This window comes from Pleurodeles waltl, chromosome 7 (genome assembly GCF_031143425.1).
Source record: "Pleurodeles waltl isolate 20211129_DDA chromosome 7, aPleWal1.hap1.20221129, whole genome shotgun sequence".
Lineage (NCBI taxonomy): Eukaryota > Metazoa > Chordata > Amphibia > Caudata > Salamandridae > Pleurodeles > Pleurodeles waltl.
This window is the reverse complement of record NC_090446.1, coordinates 1,221,539,013-1,221,553,871: the sequence shown is the minus strand read 5'-3', so window position 1 is coordinate 1,221,553,871 and position 14,859 is coordinate 1,221,539,013. Positions and strand designations below refer to the sequence as shown.

The following is a 14,859-nucleotide window of genomic DNA, read 5'->3' as shown; positions in this document are numbered from 1 at the left end:
TTGGCAAAGGCAAGTCTTTAATACAAAAGGATAACAAGAAAGAGAAAAAAAACAAGGAATGGTAGAAAAAGAAGACAAATGACTACTACAAAGGCAAAGTAAACGTAGGTATGAGCATTTGTAAATATGAATGAACAAAGACAAAAATGAAAGATTTACAAAAACTGGAATTAATTTGTCCATGCATGTAGAAGAATATGGTTTAATTCATAAACTTGTTTAGAGACAAACATTGAATTAGATGTGTTAAGGCTCCCTGAGGTTGGCTGTAAATAATGTTGCACTTGATTAAAATAAGTTAGGGGGGAACATGAACTGAATTTATCTACATTATAGTGAGAGCTCAAAAAAGAGAAGTAAGCACAGTTTAAGTGGCAGGACTGCTGTGAGGTTTCTGTTGTTGAGATATCTAGAGATGTACACCGTGATCGAGCGACAAGAACTACCTTTGAGCATAACTGTGAGAGGAAAATTTAAATGGGCCCTGATGAACACCTTCCAGAGGTTAAAAAGGCAGAAAATCACTATTAAAGTTACTGTGTATGCCAATGCAATTCACAAGGAATACTTAGGGTCTCTTTTAGACATTAACAATTTATTGGGGTGTAAATCTCCATGGCAGCATTATCGCTGAGCGTTATTGCTTGGATTAGTTTATGCACCAAAATCATGGAATAATAGGTGCTAAAATAGTTTGAACTCACTATGCCACATACTAACATATTTTGCACTGTTACTGTCAGCTACATGGTAGTTGACAGTGATAGAAGTGGAAAATGCTAGCAAGTGGTATTTGGGCTGACCTCACAATGGTGCAAGTGTTAAAAGGGATAGAAAACTGTTTGCATCAATTTAACATGTCAGAAGTACAGTTATGAATTTTAACACATAACTGTATTGATCTCTTTTCAGGTCACAGTGGAGAGGAATTTTACATGGACAGAATGGTAATTAACAGGCAAGACTTTAACCATTGTGGATGTAGTTTTTGACCTAGTAATTCCACATTGTAGTTGGTAAGGTTTTTGTATGAGTGGAGATGTGATGCTTTTTGGGTTCTTTATTCTACAGCTCCTCACTCCTTTCCTGCCACATACAAAAGTCCCAGCCAGACATGTGAAGTGCCATTTATATTGGTATAAGTGTGGAATGCAGGATAGTACAAACACTTGGAACTGGGCACATATTTTGGGGTTTTTTTACAAGTAGAAGGAAGGTGCATATTTTAACATTAGTTTAATGGATGCAGGGTATTCTAATTAAGGTATAGTAGTGGAATTTGTACAAGCAATACCTCTCACATTTCCTCAGGTTCTCATGTTTCTAGAAATGGTTGAGGCTAATAGGATTCTCTCTGTGACAGCAGACCCTGGACCCAAAAATGTCAGCTATTTTTGTTTCTTGAGCCACAGTTTGATCGTACATTTATTACACATTCTGGGTAAATGAAAACGTGGTTGGATCCTTGCAGGATTCCCTGATGACCTATTGGTCTCTACTTTTGATTAACACCTGGGGTAAGTGGGATCTTTGGGTGCAAGCCAACACTAAGCCATAGGGTTTGCTGGTGTCCTGGTTACCCGCCAACATTGAGTCTAAATAAAGCAGCCATTCCTGTTTGATTTTGCAGAAATGTAAGGGCATAGATTGTGCCCATTGCTGTCTAGTAAAATAGACCCAGCCACACCTGGACGAATGTCTTGTGTCAGGATGCCTCTGCTTCTATTTTTCACTTGATAAAAACATAATCCTTGGTGTCTGTGGCGCTCTTCTTGTCCTGAGATAGATGCTTTAGTTGATAACACATTTGATCTGTTCCATCAGAGACGCTGAAATGCTGATGTTTGAAGGATACAATAGAGAAGTGTATCACAAAACCCAGCTACCCACTCAATTTCTATTTATTGCTTTGTAAAAAATGTGGCCCTGGTGACCAGAGTGTCAAGCAATCTGTTTTCCCATTGGAGCTCAAATGCAGATGATAGAAAGAGGTCAGAGAAAGGTAGTCTTTGTATCAGGTAAGTGGTCTCACCACCCCATTTCTACTTTTTTTCACTTTACAAATGATGTTCCCTCGTGTCCAGGGAGCATTTCAGGTCTCTTGAGGGGAAGGTTCAGAGCAGGCATTCCCAAACTGCTTTCCCAGTGGAGCTGAATTGCATATGGTGGGCCTAGGCAAATGAAAGGAATGCCTTGTGCCAAGAAGTGCAGCTCACTACTCTATTTCAATCTATTGTTATTTAACAAAAAATGCAGTTCCCCACCCCCCAACAAAGGGGCACATGGTAGGGTGAAGCTAATGATAGGAGCACCTTGTGCCAGATTGCCTTTCATCCCATTATGTTTCCATTTTTTATGCTTTGACCAAAGATGATCTATGGTGTTTCAGGGCATGTTTCAGGTCCTTTGCAGGTGCATATAATGGGTAACACCCTTGATAAGCTGCTATAATAGCTGAAATGTGAATGGCTGTTGAGGGTTAGACAAAAGGTATGCATTGCACCATGACAGAAACTACTTTGGCATTGAAAAATATAATGTTTCGTGTAGCAGTAACTGCCCAGGAGCCAAACATTGAAATAAAAACATTTATCAAGCGTGAAATATATTGAACCTGTCTCTGCAGATAAAATACAAGTAAATGGCTAATGACGGACTTTCACTCCTTTATATCTTGTTGGGGACTAAAGTATTGCATCAATCTAATTGCATTTGGTCTGATTAGGAACAACCCTAAATGTGAAATTCGGTATATTTGATTTAAACAAATACATTTGTGTTTCAAGGTGTTTAAAAAAAACAGGTTTTAAATGTTTTGCTGAAATATCCAGTTCTTTATTTTCAAAATTCATGTTCCTCATGTGACCCAACAAACCAATGTTTCATTTATCCTCAATTCAGTTCAAACCAAGATATTTACTATTCTAAATTATCTCATGATTATCCTAAACAAAAAGGTGATAGCAAATCAGCAGAAGACCAATGCTTCACTTTGGAGCCTCACTCCGTAAAAGGGGCAAAAAGCAAGGGAGAGAGATACTCAGTGGACAGCAGACAGGAAACTGATGCAAAAAGAAGGACTCATACCCAAAATAATCCTCCCCTCAGGACACCCTCAATTGATCAGTGTTGTCCATAAGTCTGTACTGAGGAATTAAAAACAGGTCACTGCAAAGGCAGTCTCACACATTTAGCATCAGCATCTGTGTCCTGACATTGGGGGACATATTGACTTATGTTTCATTTTGGTTAACTCAATTCATGGTTGCTACCACCTTTGTCCTGATGGAGATGTCTCTGTGGAATTAATTATAGCGGTCGATACATTGACACACGTACCTGTTGGCTGGCATTCATTGTAGTGTTTGAAAATTGTACTCTAAGTCAGAGTCATTCCTCAGACAAATGTATTGCTTACCAGTCTACAGTATTGGTTCTTTGCTCTTGTAAATAGCAGTAGCTTATTATCATTCACTCTTGTTGCTATTCACTATCACTGTGCTGCTTTCTGGAACAACTACCCATTGACTATTTATATATGACAAACGATGTACAAAAAATAAGTATAATTCTATCGCTATGTATATTTATGTATGTTGATACAATTTCTGATGCCAAGGAAGCATAAGTTTATGGCTTCATAAGAGGAAACCAGTGCTGTTTCAGATTACTAATTCCCTGGAGGACAGGGTTGCCCCATATTCTTTAGTTAGACCCAATATTTCAAGACAGAACACCTACTGGTAGGATAGAAGTGGTATTGATGTAGAAGCCAACACCCTAGAGGTTGGGGTGGAGGCCTCAATAGGACTGTGTTCAATGCAGGAAGGTGGCGAGGCATCACCATGTAGAGAAAAGCGGGAGATGAACAACAGGGCCTAGAAGGCAAAGAGCTGTGAATGATGCAGAGTCCCACAGTGAAAAACACCAGGTGGCGGGTTCAGATTGGATGTTCCCCATACCCTCCCAGGCAGTCCCGCTACATGCTGATAGAGATCAGTAAGGATAATTGTAATAGAAAGAGGACTGTGAATGTTCCACCATGTTGGCTTCCCGTATTCACAGTGAGTTATGAGTTTACTTGTGTAATTTAGAATGGAAATCAACTATACCCATACATCTAATGGATCTCTGTAGGACATAGGAAGCAAAGAGGAAATCTATACTGATTAGATGACAGGGAGCACCTGTAATAAAGCTATGTTGTGGAAGGTAATCCTTATAAATGAGAGCTGGCTTGTCTCAGTTTGCACCAATACTAAGGTAGCAAACTGTATATGGACTCCGAATTCTGACTTCCTTAAAAACTCAGTTGAGAACACCAGCTAAGGAAGAAATGCATCTCCCATTCAACACTGAACAACAGGCATAGAATTAGGTAGTACTGACTTCCAAGGACTGAAACTGGGAGGTATGGATATATAGCATCAGGAATTACCATTCACACGGGGCCAGAAATGTTAACAGAAAAGGACATACATCTGATTGAATTGGATCACACTAGGCCTTGCCTTACCAGTCTCTTCAAAAAAGGAAACCAGAGAAGTGAAGACATAGACAACTGGATAATTGTTTTACCATAGCCCACCGCAATGTGAAAATAAGTTACAGGACTTATCCTCACAGAGGCGGTCACAGGGAAACCTTCTAAAAGCAGGTATAAGTCTGCATTGGAAACCACCATAAATAATTGGCAGTTCTAAGGATGAAGACCACAGACAACCCTGTGAAAACGTCTGCTGATGTCCTCTCTATTGCAGTGAACTCTTCCTCTTTTTTTACCATTATAGGAGACTGAAAACAGTTTGGCTCAGGTCAAAAAGAAAGTAACAGCTTCGATTGACTGTGAACAGAATCATTTGTACAGAAAAAAGACCTAGAAGACAGACACCATGGAGACAATCTCTGCTTCTCTGGACTCATCAAAAACCTAGATGTAAAGACATGGTTGCCTTTCTTACCCGCTGTAGCCAAGAAATCACAAACTTGATGATCAAACCTCCTTTGGAGCTACAGCTCCAAGACTTAGATCCAGACGCACAACAGATAAGACAGAGCACAAAAGGGTGATTGGTTGCTTCCCAAAACACCAATATCAGACCATCATGGAAGTCAAGAAACATGCCCCCTGTCCCTTTATGAAGGCATTGAATATACTTCTCACAAGACATCTCAGAGAAACATTCCAATAGGTTAAAAAACTCCTGTTGTTTAGGCCTCTCCAGATGAAACTAAGCATTTACTATGGCTTTTTGAGCCAAGTGATGATGCTTATCAATTATGCAATAAAGACTATGGAATATATTGACTTAGGTCAACTAGAAGGCTTTCTGGGTTCACTGGAAACTACAAGTATGGACATTGTCCCAAGACAGGAAAACACTGAAGTTCACCCTCGACTTACCAGGAGGTACCACAATCAGAAACACAATGAGAAGAAATTAAATGTATGGAAGAAATAACTAGACAATGGTCTCTTGGTCATGAATCTAAACATCAGACCAAACCTCTTCCAGCCAGAGACAAATCAAGATCAGCGTAGAAGGCTGCAAAGAATAACCTAGGAACTGATATGCCTTGGTATTCACCTTGATGGGACATCAGACTGCTAGAGATATCAATTTTCATGGACTATCTCCCAATAAGTATTCATATGAAGTTGCCACTACTACCACCTATGGCACCCCCCACCCCATTAACCTATAACTTATGGCCTTGGCCATATGCTCATCAGTGACTGGCAGTCCATATAGCACTCAGCCTAAAATCTCATACATTTCGTGGTGCAGGGGATATTTTGGTACACACGAGCCCTCAGGTATAAGAGCTACATTTGTGGGCTGCTTCACACATCTCTCAGGTAGTACGTAGTGTACCTCGTAGATGTAATTGACCATACCTTTTGATTTAGACACACAAGGCCCATATACTTTCAATCTAAACTGGATTCTTCGAGGAGAGGTGATGACCCAAACAACTGACTTCCTTCCTGGTCCAAAGAACGTGACTCATTCCCAGGGAAGGGGTGATTTGTTGACCTTATCTCCCTCCACTTCTATCACCCTAATTATCACTCCCCAGGAGGTTATTTAGTAATACACACAACCCATTTCTAGATTAATATAAAACACCAAGCAATATCTACAGTGCCCCATCTTTGCGTGACTCATACCCAATTGTCACCTATACACAGATGTACCCTCTTTGGCTATCTGGCCTTTTTTTTCCTTACCACACTGAGATCATTATACCTTTGACTGGCGATGTCTTTGACTTATGAACCCTTCACACCAGCTATCAATAGCCTCTCTTAATGTATATGGCCTTATCCGTTACATAAAGAGAAAGAGCATTCTAAAATGCTTGCATTCTCACCAACCCTACATAGCCCTTATACTGATGAAACTTCACTTTTCTGTTCTAGAAAGCCACAATCTCAGATGGGTCTGGGTGGGCAAAGAGTATTATGCCAGTAAGATGAATTCATGGCTTGGTGATAAGGCCTCCTTTATCATTGTATCATGAGGCTGCTTAAAATGCATAAGACATGACAGGATCCACACAGCCATTTTGTTTTTATCAAAACTACATTACAATCACAGACATTACTCATTGAGTATTTCCTGGCCTCGGCCTCACTTCTGAGTTTGGGCACAAGGCATGTTTAAACAAACCTGCAGTGTATCAGATCACAACATCATTCAGATATTGCTAGATCTTTGCATTATAAAACCCTTTGTGGGCCGATGGTGACGGAATATGTCCCGGTAAAAATGATAAAAAAACATTAGGAGATTATCTCTGCATTTATTTAGGAAGTCACTGAGAGCGCAATACCTTCCACCCAGACTGTTTGGCAGCAGATGCAGTGTATATATGCAGTGAGATTGTGCAAGACACTGCACATCGCAAGTGGGAAATGGTGATAATGCAGCATAATCAAGAAATTGAAGTGAAGCAACTAACACCTTCTTACTCCTTCTCTCATTCCAAAGAAACACACCAGCTGCTGCACAAGACATAATATAAGCCTAACAATGTAAATATCTCAAAACAGAACTCCAACCAAGGTACTACGAAAGGGGGCAAAAAGAAGGGTGACTGCTGGCTATGCAGCTGAGACAGCACAAGGTCTGCCACTCCATCCTAGCCATTCAAAATGTCCACACTAACATAGCATACTGACATATCCAATAGACGCTGTAGATATGTTTAGTGACCTTTATTAAGCTTTGTATTTCTTAAGTTGCCAGCACAAATTGGGGGCAAATGAATGTCTGCCATTCAGGTGCCAAAATTGATGCCCAGGCAGATACGAAGTCTAGAAGAGGTAATTATGGTGGACAAAATTTGGGATGCAATAGATAAATGGCTAACAGAATATTACAAATCTAACAAGGATATACTAGTCCCTATACTCTGCTAAATCTTTAGAGAAATGCAGAGGAACACTGTCCCTTTAAAGGAAATGAACAAAACCAGAATATCGCTACTTCTCAAGCCAGGCAAAGATCCTCTTAGCTGTGCAAGCTATAGACCTATTTCCCTTCTTACCTTAGATACTAAGGTCCTGATTTAAGAAATGTGGTGCTGCACCCAGTGCAGCACACTTTTCTTGCACCCCTTAGTGCTCCCCTAACGCCACCATGTGCACCATATCTAAGATATGGCGGTAGTTAGGGGAACTAGCATCAAAAATGTTCATGCTAGTTCGGAGCTTTAAAGGATTAGTGTCAAAAATGTTGACGCTAATCCTGCAAAACCCATTGAGGCCCATTGTAAACAATGGTGTGCCTCATTTTAACGGCTGCTCTGAGCAGGCATTAAAAGTGGCGAAACAAATTACGCAAAGAAATCTCTTAGATTTGTTTGCGCCATTTTTTCGCTCCCCTAACGGGGGAATGCCCTCTTTGTATACTTAATGCCTGCCGCAGGCATAATGTAATGCAAAGGGTTACAAAATGGCACAATGCATGCATTTCGCCACTTTGTAAATTTTGCGCTGCGATTTTGACCTTGTTGGGCTACACTAGCGTAAAAACAAAATATGCTAATGTGGTGCAAGGAGGTGCTAGGGACTCTTAAATTTGCCCAAAAGATTCACATTATTGGCCAATTGATTAAAAACAACCCTACTTTCCTTGGTGCACTGAGACCAATGTAGGCTTCCTCCTGCTCCAGAGGTGTGACAATACCCCCCACTGCACCCTGAGCTCCATGGGGCCCCCTCAGCACAGTACACTGTGCACGAGCAGCGGGCCCCTTGCCTGTTAGTTCATGACTGGGATGGGGGCCCCCTTGATGTACTATGCAGGGCGGGTGCCCTTTAAGCTTTGTTGCGCCACTGTCCCCCTCCACTTCCATCACATCTTAGATCACCCATACATGTGCTTGGCAATTTCGTTATGATATGGATGGCAAATTGGTGGTTTCTTTTAGAAGTAGGGAAAGCCTTTGATAGGGTTGAGAGCAAAGTTCATAACAACATTAAATGGTTGTACATGGCACCATCAGCAGCGGTTACATGAAATGGAGGTTGAAGTCAAGTGATACACCAGACAAGGATGCCCCCCTTTCCACCCTGCTCTTTATATTAGCACTAGAACTCTTAGCAATTGCCATTCGTCCTGCTGCTTATGTACAAGGGATAGTTAGACCATCTGGAGAACACAAAGACTCATCCTATATCAATTACATACTAGTGACTTTATCTGAGCCAGATACATAAATAACAAACCTAGTGACATGATGTTGTGCTTCTCAGCATCTTATGGATACAGAATTCATTTGGAAACATACCAGGCTACTCCACTATCCAGCCACACACCAAATAGTTAGTTGGAAAGCATAGAGCTTAAAATACCTGGAGATCAACATAACCGATGGCCTAGATTTTATAGTTGACTGCAAATTACACCCACTGTTAATAAAGATCAAATCAGATCTGACTGGATAGTCACACCTTAACTTTCTCATGTGGGGTAAGACACATATAATTAAGATGAAATGTATGCCCGTGATAATTATGTATTTATTTGTTTTCCATACACAATTCTCCATAACTGGTGACAGACATATCAAAATTACTAAAAATGTCATATGGAGTGGGTGGAACCGGCGTTTCAAAATGTAAAACTACTCCTAGCAGCTAAAAGAGATGGCCTACTCCTATAGCACATGTAAAGTACTGGCTGGCCTTTCAGTTGGATCATATAAAATACATAATTGGCAACCTAATGGACATGTCTATGTGGGTAGAATTGGAAAAGGCAAAGCAAGTGGGCTTTGATTGCAAGGAGTTGATTGCTTCTGACCCCATGTTGTCTGTGCTGTCCTGTTCCTGACAAAGAGCACACATTAACATGGGAGAACACAACTAAGGGCCAGATGTACGACTGTCATTGTTTGCAACTCACAATTAAAAAAATTTAGTGACTCGCAAATTGCGAGTCACAAACACTGATATACAACTGTGTCTGTGACACTGTTTGTGATTTCCAAATGAGTTGCAAGGGACCTGCCCCATTAATATTTATGAGGCAGGTCACAATAAACAACCCATTAGGAATGGCCAGCACTCACAGGGATGGTGGCCTGCTGGGGTCAGCGGACCACCATGCATGCGCCTGCTTCTTGAATAAAGCAGTTTTTTTTAAATGTAGCCAGTTTTCCTTAAAGGTAATCAGGATGCATTAAAAAAAAATGCAAAGTTTTATTTTCATTTTTTAGGAGTGGGCAGTGGTCCTAGGGACTACTGCCTGCTCTTAAAAAAAGTTGGTGTCCCCATTCACAAAGGGTACAGGGTCCCTTGGGGACCACTTGCGGTTTGCAAATGGGTTACCATCTCCTTCACTGAGTTGGTAAAGTATGAATGTTTTGCAACAGCATTCCAGTCACAAAACATTCATACATGCTGGTGCGATTTGGTATTAGGAAGGGATGCCCTTAACACACCCCTTCCTAATATCGAATCACAAAAGCAAAATGTGATTTGGTACAAAAAGTCGCATTTTGTGTTTGTACATGGCAAAACACATTTTACTGGTCACAAACAGCCTGATGGGCCATTTGCGACTGGAAAAATGCTTTGTACATCTAGCCCTAAATACATAATTATGCACCCATATGGAACAATAGTGACATACAGACAGGGGTATGCACCAATGCTGGAAGGACTCCGTAGTCAAATGCAAAAACACCATAAACAATCTCCTGGTTGATGGTGAGCTGAAAATGTTCGCCATTTGCACAAGAGCAATTCATACTATAATTCTGTAACTATGGACCCCTCACACACTAAAGTAAAGTACTAGGCTCCCATCAAAATGTTTACATGATTCCTCCATACTGAAATATTCATGTACCTGTGGAGCATTTAAGGGAGTGGGCTTTGGACTTTATAGAACACTGATAGCCAGACTATTCTTGAACTCTGTATCCAACCTTTTGATAGACTGGAGGTTGTCCCATCTGCAAGTAGACTACTCAGATGAGGAGTGGTCAAACTTTATAAAAAAGCATGACAGGCCTGTAAGAGGTGCATGTGTAAAACTGAATGCTATAAAATACTTCACAGATGGCACTGATGTAACAGCCAGAACTACAACATTTCATATATAAAGATGCAAATATTGATACAAGTAAACTGCATCTGTTTTAATAAACAATTAAACTTCAAAAGTGAAAGGCAGTCAGTCATATCTGTGAGAGAAAAATCAAATAACCTACCACCTACCCTAATGAATATTTATTAATACATGTATTTATTTACAGTTGTTTAATACAGTGCAGTGTGTTGCCCTACTACCTCTTCCAAGTCCTATTATTTATACTTATTTCACTTTGTAAAGCTCATAATGGTTTCATTATCTCACTATGGGGAAGAGGTACTCCTGCTCTAGGCTGAAAAATACAAAAATTTTCAAATAGACAGATTTTAGGCTTTCTCTGCCACAAGGGTAGCTGACTATGCAAATCTTCAAACCTTTAGACTAAAATATGTGCAATATTTGACCACATTGTGTCCATTAGCTGGTGAACATGTATAAGCACTGAAAATAATTTATGTAATTATTGGAAAGTATCTTCTTTTGTGTGGTATACCCCTAGATTATTTGCCTCACTTGGCAGGTTGTTGCCTTCTTTTTCTCTTGCCCATAATTATGCATATTTTACCTCTGCTAACCAGTGGTAAAGTACTTGTTCACTCCCTTTCAAACAATGGTATGCACTTGATTTGAACATTAAGGTCCTCATTAGGAGTTCGGTGGACGGTTTGAACCATCTGCCAAACTTCCCACTGGGAGGTTACCACCATACTGACTACCTCCCTACCGGATCTGTTAAGAGTTTCCCACTGAGCTGGCTGGCAAAAACTGAGGTTTACACTCACCAGCCTAGCGGGAAACAGGCAACAGCATTGGTGCAATGCTGCCTCCACAGGGTGCACCAGCACCTTCGTAATGTTCACTATCTGCACAGCTGACAGTGAACATTGCGATGGTGCTGGACAGGGGTACCACTGCACTGCCTATGCCAAGTGCATGGGCAGTTTAGGGTCCTCCCTGTGGCCCCCTGAACCTGTTCTTCACCAGCCTTTTCATGGGGGTAAAACCGCAATGGAATGTCTGGCAGGGAATGAGGTCGTAATCAGCAGTTTGGAGCTGCATGCAGTGCCGCCCTGGCTGATTGCAATCTCCACTACCACCAGCCCGTGGGGATCATGGATCTCGGTGGAGCTGGTGGTACCCTCGCAGTCTAACTGCCAGGGTCTTAATGTGGCAGTGGGACCGCCATAGCAGTGGGGTTTGTGGCTCCGCCGCAAGGCTGGCAGTTGTTATGAGGCCTTTAATGTCTTTGTACATCCCCAGTTTATGGTCCTATGTGTACCCAGGGTCTCTAAATTAAATACTACCAGTGGTCTGCAGTACTCATTACACCATCCACTAAAGTAGGACTACAGAAACCTGTCTCCAGGCCTTTCACTGCAGCTATGGTATACAGTTTTAAACTACCATTTCAACCTGTCCAAATCACCTATTTGACAGGCCTAAACCTTCTTTTTAAATATATATAAGGCACCCCAAGGTAGAGGCTATTGCCCAATAAGGTACAGCGCATGGTATTTAAAAGTAGGATATGTAGAATATAATGTTTTACATGTCCTAGAAGTGAAAAACCTCCTAAAGTTTTATTTTGTTTACTGTTACAAGGCAGACTCTCCCATAGGTGAAACATGGCTTATACTCTTACACTTAATAAGTCCTAAATTCAGTTTAGGAACAGCAAGAAAAATAATTTAAGGGTTCATTTTAATAGTAATTTACAATCCAATTTAATGGGTAAGGTCTGGTTTTACAATACCTTTTTGGAAAAGACACTTTTACAAAGTTGTCTTGTTCCTGCTTAAAACCATAAGCCTTTCTGCCAGTGTCCAATGGTCACTTAACTACTGATGCCTCCCCTGTGTGTGGGGAGGGAGATTCCATCCTAGACAGAGAGGCCTGGGGGACTGTGCCCATCCCTTTCCTAAGCTTCAAAATAAGCCTTCCTTGTCAATGAAGGTGAAGCTCACACCTAGGCCTGTCTCCCTTTTGTCTTTTTATCTGGCTTGTTCCAAACCCTGTGGGAAGAGGGAGCTGGCCAGAACTGGTTTAGAGGGTAGCCAAAGGATTGACCCCTCCCCCAACATGTTGGCATTGGGCATAAAAGTGGCATCCCCAAAACTCTCCTCAGAACACTCCTAGATCTGTCATGAATCAGAAGATGGACTGTCGTCCTCTCAGAATCCTGAAGGAAGAATTGACTTGCTAGCCTTGAACCCATTAATCAAGAAGTAACTCCAAGGGTCAGTTGGTTGAGACACAAGAATCTTCCAGATGACTTTTCCTGCTTTACAGCTGACCAGTCCCACTTGGACCGGAATGGTCCCCTCTACTGGCCTCTGTGGGAACAAGGCTTGAGCCACAAGTACTGTTCCCAAGGTCCTGGATCCTCGGCTGTGGTCAGTGGGTACTTCTCTCTGCCTAACCGGCCATCTTCACCTAATTCGTCACACACCATCCACGCCAACAAATTTCATCAAAGATTTCACTGGATTCAGTGCCAAGAAGCACCCAACTGATGCCTTCATCAGACTCGGTGCCCAGTAGCCAGCAACGTTCTACAGTGGTTTCACCAGCCCAATGCTGAGTAGCCACAGTTCAACTCTGAGGCCTCATAGGGTAGCTCCACATCGTCATTGAGGAATTTCTTGGATCCATCATGCAGCTTCTCCTGCCGGTGCCCTATCGACAACCACTTTTTCTGCAGAAAACGTTCTAAATCAGAAATTAAACTTTACACTCGGACGAAACTGGTCACTGTATCCAACTGGTGATCCGTCGTGGTTGGCCTTAATTTTTTAATTCAACCCAGTCTACCGCAAGCAGATTTGCTTTTTGGCGCTATTTTTAACCCTTTAAAAGTTCATATCACTGGTTATACTAATTGATTTTTTGACATTATCTCTAAGTGAAGCCTGACTTCGCTGTGCCAAGCTTACAGAGGGTTAAGCACAGGGATAGATAGATAGATAGATAGATAGATAGATAGATAGATAGATAGATAGATAGATAGATAGATAGATAGATAGATAGATAGATCAAACACCCAAAAAAAATTCAGCAGTCACCCTCCTTCTAGTCGCAGATTATGCTTGCTTGCCTATATTACTGCGGCTTCCAGAGAACTGAGTGTTTTACAAATCTAATTTTAAAGTAATGCAAGTGCAGCATTTGAATCCATCAGCAGCACTCCTGCTAAGTGATGTATAATCTCATGATCGGACTTAAGCACTGCAAAGCATAAGGATAAAATCCAATGAACCCGTCCTCACTGATCTGCCTCACCTTTAAAAGGATGCAAGTGCAAATCCATTTTATACTGACTTTTGTAAAAAAAAGAAAATGTCTTCAAAAAGGTTCCTGTCCTGAAAGGTGCGTGTTTTCAATGGTAGTTCGCATTCTAGAATATTTCTTTCACTTGGTCACGAGATCTCAGTATATACCACGTCTTTCCTTCAATTTGTAATCTTACTGGAAATGTCTAGCATTTCTCAATCAAGGCATTTGTTTCTGTTGGTGCAGCAAAGCCAGGACTGCTTAGATATCTGTGCCCCTAATGGAGTCCCCCTCACTCACAGTGATTATATATTTTATTGGTCCCAATCAAGCAAATGTTTACAAAAGTAAAAGGGGATTACTCAACCCCCAGGTGGAATTTGCAGCCAATAAATATTATAGACCCAATATAAGTACTCGATGACCTCTATCAGGCCTTATTACATGATGTGTAAATATTGCACACAACACTAACTGCAGTCATTGCCCAGGTGTACATAATTTGAGAGCTTAAGTAGCACTGCTTTATTTTGCACAACAGCAGCTTCTTAGAAAATGGGTTTAACTCAAATTTAGGTTTCTTCAATGTGATATTGTAAAACAGTCGAAATTTCTCTATACAAATTATCCATGCCTACGTGCAAATATTTGTACCAAACATTTTGTAAGAAAAACTCGTGATTCTCAATCATTCATCTCTAAAGTAAGCAGGTCAGTTAGAGATGGCCTAAGCCCACGTAGCACACTTTATCCCCTTGTTTGCAGCTTGACTTCTGAGTTATCAAAAGAGGTAATTGAAATTCCTTAGCTCCCCCCTAGCTATAGGTGTGTTTGATTGAACACACCGAGTCCTAATAGAGCTTGTGTCAGGGTCTGCTCCTTTCCCCGCTACATCATAAAAGGCTCACAAAAATTATGATACTTCTGGTGTTTTTCAGCCTCTACTCCTCGTACCTCTGTGAGGCAGAGCGCTGTGCCG

General features: G+C 41.1%; 1 long non-coding RNA gene across 2 annotated transcripts in view; it reads left to right on the top strand.

The window, feature by feature from the left end:
- LOC138246120 (uncharacterized) overlaps positions 1 to 14,859 on the top strand; it is a 387,722-nt gene that overhangs the window by 297,849 nt on the left and 75,014 nt on the right. Inside the window, exon 3 of one of the 2 annotated variants that reach the window (XR_011194226.1) lies at positions 913 to 947. The exons of the other annotated variant lie outside the window; for it this stretch is intronic. This is a non-coding gene — a long non-coding RNA (uncharacterized lncRNA). The remainder of the gene's footprint in view (positions 1 to 912; positions 948 to 14,859) is intronic. 2 annotated transcript variants of the gene reach the window in all.